Below are 6,000 nucleotides of genomic sequence, written 5' to 3'. Positions count from 1 at the left end.
GCCTAATAGTTTCTTTTTTTGCTTTTGTACTCACTTTGACCCATGGGATCACTGATTGTAATTCCACTACCACGTTTTGTAAGAAGGGATTTTTTTTTTCAATCCCATCGGTATTTTACCTTTGGGCTAATGTGTCTATGGAAGATTTAGTATAATTCCTTCTCAATAGTATGGTGTTTGTAAATATTTCCCCTGTAAGTCCTAGAGACGGACATATGTAGTCATTTTTCTGTATAATTATAATACTATTTTTTCGCATCATATAGACATCCAGGCGATGGGTTTTTTTTATATTGTGTGGCTACACCTACTGATAGCGTGTAGTGACAGGGCACATGCCATATAGATACTCTCAGGTCCATGCACTTTTTTGTTTATTATAATTCCCTTGGTTTGATTCTTATTTGAACCCTGTTTTTAAATACCCTTATAGTTTTTTTGTTATCACATATACAGCCCCTTGCATATAATTAGATTCCCGTTGATATATATAATGGCATCATTTATGGAGCTCACGCTCAATATCTTTTTTTCTCACCGCATGCGCAGTATGAGTTTTTCCCACACTCCTGAACTTGCTTAAGGCTATGTTTCCACGTTGCTTTTTACCTGCTTTTTACCTGCTTTTTCAACTGCAGCGTTTAATGGCAAAATAGATGTGCTCTGCTTTTCAAGCAAAGTCTATGGGAATTTGGGTTTCTTGTGCCCACTATGCAGTTCAAACTGCAGCCTTTTTCTAGCAGAAATTTGGTCAAAAACTCTGCTTTGCAGTTCAAAACGCAAATGGCAAAAACAATTGACATGTCAATTGTTTTTGCCATTTGGGTTTTGCACTGCAAAGCTGAGTTTTTGTCCAAAGTTCTGCCACAAAAAGGCAGCAGTTTGAACTGCATAGTGGGCACAAGAAACCCAAATTCCCATAGACTTTGCTTGAAAAGCAGAGCACATCTATTTTGCCATTAAACGCTGCAGTTGAAAAAGCAGCAAAAAAGCAGGTAAAAAGCAACGTGGACACATAGCCTAACCCCGCACAGCACTTCTGCTTCTTGTCTTTTCATTACCGCATGTGTGAAGCCCCACAGGTGTTGTGTCGGTGCATTACCTTCAGGGACTCCACTCGGCTGGATCTTGTCACAGGTAGGAGATCTTCTTCTTGTCGTGACGCCACTCTCAGTATTGCGGTCAGTGGGGACCGCCACTGCAGGTTAAGGGACGCCTGGGGCTGATGGTGAGTGCAGTTAGTTGGAATAGCCTCCTGAGAGTGAGGCAAGCCCCAGGGCCCGGTGTAGGTGCGTAGTACCACAAGGCGCAGAATAACTCCACACAGGCAGAATGTCTTTCAGGGTTTTTACTCACTTCAGGTGGCAGGGTGAGTAACCCGGGCGTAGCTGGGATGAACCAGGCGGGAACAAGGTGTCCTTCAGGCTGACTTGTGAGGGTGACTACTAACTCGCCTTCCTTAGCCCTTGGTGGTTTGGGGTGACCCCGACTTTGAGTCCCTATGGGGGTCACCCAGGGAAGTTGCTGAAGCCTCACTCCCCTTCGTTTGCCGTGTGCTTGTTGCCTGGGCCAGATCACTCCAGCTTCTTGCCTCCTGTGAGCTATGGGCCCTAACTGTGGCTACGTGGCTGCGGCTTTTGTGGTGTTGTGGCGTGGGCTTTGAGAGCCCCACACCGGCAGGTTTAGCAAAAGAAAGCTGGATCTATCTCCGCTTCGGGATCTGCCGCCCGTTTGGGCCTGGTACTCTCCAGCAGTCTCCTTACTTCCCACTCCGTGCTCTTCTCTCTAGCTGAGATGGGTTTCGGGTAGCACTCCTAGTTGACCGTTCTCCCCCGTCGGTAGCCACTGCGCGGGCGCTGTCAGACTACAGCAGCCCAGGGGAAGGGGTCAGCTCCTCGGAGCTCCCTGGACTCTGCACTGCCTGGCTCACATCTGGGACCTTCACTGCTGCTCCTGTCAGAGCTTCACTTTCCTGCTCCTCACTCCTCCACACTCTGCTGCAGACTCTAGACTGTTTACTCCTCCTTCTCTTTTCCCTTTTGTGCCTGCCTACGCCACCTAGCAACCAGACTCTCTTACCACACCCCTTGAGAGGAGATGGAGGCTTTTGGCCCCCTCCACTATTCCAGTGAAGGTGAAGGCTTTTCCCCCTCCTGGGATCCCCAGGGGTCCTCTCATGGGTACATGTGTGAGACCTGATCACTATGCGCCTGTGTTCCACACCTCGGTCAGCCTTCTGGATTACCTGTGTTGTACTGTCCCCAGCATGGGTGCAGTACTCAGTGGTGCCTGACCAGGTCAGGGGCGCCACACATGCGCAGTAGTTCTTTTTCCCACGTTCCTGAACTGTGTGACCCAAGCGCTTTCTGCTATTTTAATACATGCAGTATTTTTTCTGTTTTTTCACTACACTTTCTCACATATAGTTTTCTTTTATTACATGATGGTGTTCATCTGATGAAATAAAACATATTTTTTCCCATGTTCATTCTTGTCTGCACTGATGGCTCAAGGGTCTTAACCCTTAAAAGATATGCTTTCTAGACCAATTCTATGTTTCTTGTGGGTTCGATTCTGACCCAATTCACCTTTCACATCTTGATTCTCACTATCTTGGGTGTTTTCTATATATATTATATCACCAGCAATAAATACACGGCACTCATTTTTTCTTTTTTTCTTTTTATTGCACTAGATCGTTGATCTTTATTTCCATAGGTATATCCTTATTGAAGGTTGTTTTGATTTGCATTTAAATCATGATACTACGTCATGTATGGAATGTATAGAATTCCCGCCGTTTTTTTTTGTAAAGTGGGCGGTTCAATGACGTCACACCCAAGGGTATATGTGTCCAGTCTGTTTCTTTGTATGTAGATTTTGATGTTTCTTGTGCTTGTATTGTCCTGAGGAAGGGAGCAGAGCCTCCTGAAACGTGTAGACCAGACCTGAGCATGAAATAAAGTTACATTAATTTCATCATCTTCATGAGTGTTCGTTGGCGCGGTATTGAAATTACCCGTTCCCTACCCATTTCTACTATTTTTCCCTAGTGGCGGTTCATCTCTTTCTTGCATCATGTCTTGCGCAAACCAGTCCCTTGGTAGATCATGCCAACCAGGAGCTGCCCCGGAGTGGTACCTGGTACCTACCATCAGCTATGTCCAAACTCGCCATTTCAGGCTCCGGTGAGCAATGGGTAGGCATTTATTCACTCCCCTCCATGGAAAGCCTGGTTTTTGGAGCAGGTGGCTGCATCTATTTCTCCCCTTCAATTTGTAGTGTGACAATGAAGATAAAATGATGCATATACCCATAGGTAACCTCTCCTGCTGTAGGGGTGACAGCCATGATGCATGCTTTGTCGCAATACCTTCGTCTGGGCAGTGGCATCATCTCAGCAGGAAGCTGCATCTAAATGAAGCCCCTCCAACCACGGTGCTGCAGACGATACATCAGTCCTACTCTTCCAGCCGCGTCACTGTGTGTGTCGGACCAGATCACATAACCCTGCGATACACACACAGCGGGGTTGCAAGCAGCAATAGTTTAACGGGCAGACAGAGCTGAGTGCATATAACATATTATATTTTAAAATAGCCAGAAGATGGTGCTTTATAATACAAATAAATAATATATGCGGAAAAAGAGTGCAAAGTGAATATTTGTGAATGTGTCTGTGTGTGTGAGAAAAGGAAAAAAGGAAAGCGTGTATTGAAGTGAAAAAGGGGGGTTAGAAAAAAAGGGAATGTAAAGAGGGGAAAAAAAAGTGAATGAGTGAAAAAAGTGAATCAAAAATGAAAAAAAGTTTGATAAGTGCTGTTAAGGCATAATTAGATGAATGGGTAAAAATCATCAGACAATGCTAAAAAGTAAAAGGCATAAACAATTAGGTCCAGAAATATTTGAGAAACGTTTAGGAATTAGTTCAATTAAGCACCATCAAATTTAAACCTTTATTAAGTATAAATAAAAAAGAGAAAAGAAAAATGTTTCTTCTCTTAGACTGCAGTACTCTCAAAAAACTGAAAGGGCTCCCAATCTAGTTAAATAGGCCGATATATGTAAATAATGCCTAATACATCAATCAAGGCAATATAATATTGTATAGATGGGGCCACTGTAACAGCCACAAATAGTCATACAAAAAACACAAGACAAAAACACAAAAGATAGAAAACAGCACAATTCTATTTGCTGTTAAGCACTGGACAGTGGTCCTAGGTAAAAAAAAAAAACACTGCAAAACCAACATAATAAACCTAAATAAATATATTTATCCCATAAGGTGCTGAAAGCTGTCAGACACAGGAGAATATACAGTTGTACAAGGACTAGAAATGATCTCACTGCGTCCTTCTAGGTAAGGGTTCACAGAGTCTTCCACTTGGATTTTGGGTCCAGAGTCTTAATCCAATCTTATCTGTCCCTAATATCTCCTGGAGAAAACAAAAGATCTGTCTGTTGCCCCGAGCTTCCGTCCTAACAAGGACAGTCCACAGCTAGATGTGTAATGCTGGAGCCCTATGTTGACCCTATCTGCGTCCCGACGCGTTTCTTCTTATGACTCTTCAGGGGACATAATGCTTACTATAGATGAGGCCCTTAAACCCAGCTATCGTCTGCCCATAGTGCTAGAGAGCCCAACGCCTCTCAAGTGGGGTCTTTTATAAAAGTTTACATTACATGTAGTCCAATTCATGCCAGTTTAATCTCACCTGGTATTGATTCCATCGCGGCTGTGCGTTGTAGCGCCATTATCATGATCACATTGCCATTATATCCCTTCACTTCCTGGAATGCATGGCGTGCATTCCATTCAAAACCACGCTCTCAGCATCCGGAATTATGAGGGAGTAGGATAGAACTCCTTCTCGTTTCCTGGAATGCATAGCGTGCGTTCCATTGAAAGCCCACTCTCAGCGTCCGGAAGTCCGGGGGCGGAGGAGAAAAACTCCTCCTTATTTCTCCCATAAAGCCCGGCATGTTTCCATGACGAATAGATATACAGAGATGGGGCGTATTCATCTCGCCGAGTGTATTGTGATCCATCAAGTGAATCCAGAAGGGGAGGAGAAAACTTCTCCTCATCCTACTCATAGGCTACCGCGGACTTAACATGACGTGACCTTAGGTCAAATAAACATAACACTCATATCAAGATTTTATGTTTTGAACTTCGGAGATACCATTCTGTCCGTCTGGTTGTAGAATGGTATTAACATCCCAGCACAGTTGTGTAGATTAATTTTTCATTTTTAATGTCTCAAGGTCCAAAACACAGGTACACACCTGCATCAAAGTACCCACATATATCTAATCATGTATAGTATATTGAATAAAGTGCTTATGATCAGATAACACCGCCTGGGCAAACGAAAATAGATGTCATTAAGACCAAATCTCAATATAACACACATATGTATATTTTAAATCTCAGTTGTATATACAGTTCATTAATGTAGATTACATATACTTCACTTTAGCAGATGTTAGTCCAGTCCCTCCTCTGAAACACATAAAGATGGTAACACCCTTGACCTGATCTTTATCCGCCTCTGCTCAATCTCTGACTTTGTCAACTCACCTCTTCCCCTCTCTGACCACAACATCCTCTCCTTCAAGCTCACAAACTCTCGCCCACCCCAGCACACTCCCACCTATCACACATTGAGAAACCTACAGGCCATTGACTCTCAAACCCTTATAGACTCTCTACACTCATCACTGTCCCCTATCTCCTCACTTTCCTGTCCTGATCTGGCTGTAAAGCACTACAATGACACACTCAGGAGTACACTAGACCAAGTAGCGCCCCTCACCTTCAGAAAGACCAAACACAGAGTAAAACAGCCCTGGTTCACATCCCAAACTCTATTTCTTCAGCGATGCTCCAGGAGTGCCGAACGCCTATGGAGGAAAACCCGCACACCAGAAAGCGTCATCCACTACAAGTTCAGGTTAAGGACCTACAACTCTTCCTTCTCGCCAAACAGACCT

At 44.0% G+C, this 6,000-nt stretch overlaps 1 protein-coding gene across 1 annotated transcript in view; it reads left to right on the top strand.

Annotated features, from left to right (window-relative positions):
- Nucleotides 1-6,000, top strand: part of TEX11 (testis expressed 11) — a 1,632,405-nt gene that overhangs the window by 1,044,774 nt on the left and 581,631 nt on the right. The gene's annotated exons all lie outside the window — the stretch shown is intronic.

Source organism: Anomaloglossus baeobatrachus, chromosome 9 (assembly GCF_048569485.1).
Source record: "Anomaloglossus baeobatrachus isolate aAnoBae1 chromosome 9, aAnoBae1.hap1, whole genome shotgun sequence".
NCBI lineage: Eukaryota > Metazoa > Chordata > Amphibia > Anura > Aromobatidae > Anomaloglossus > Anomaloglossus baeobatrachus.
This window is presented reverse-complemented; position numbering and strand designations above follow the sequence as displayed.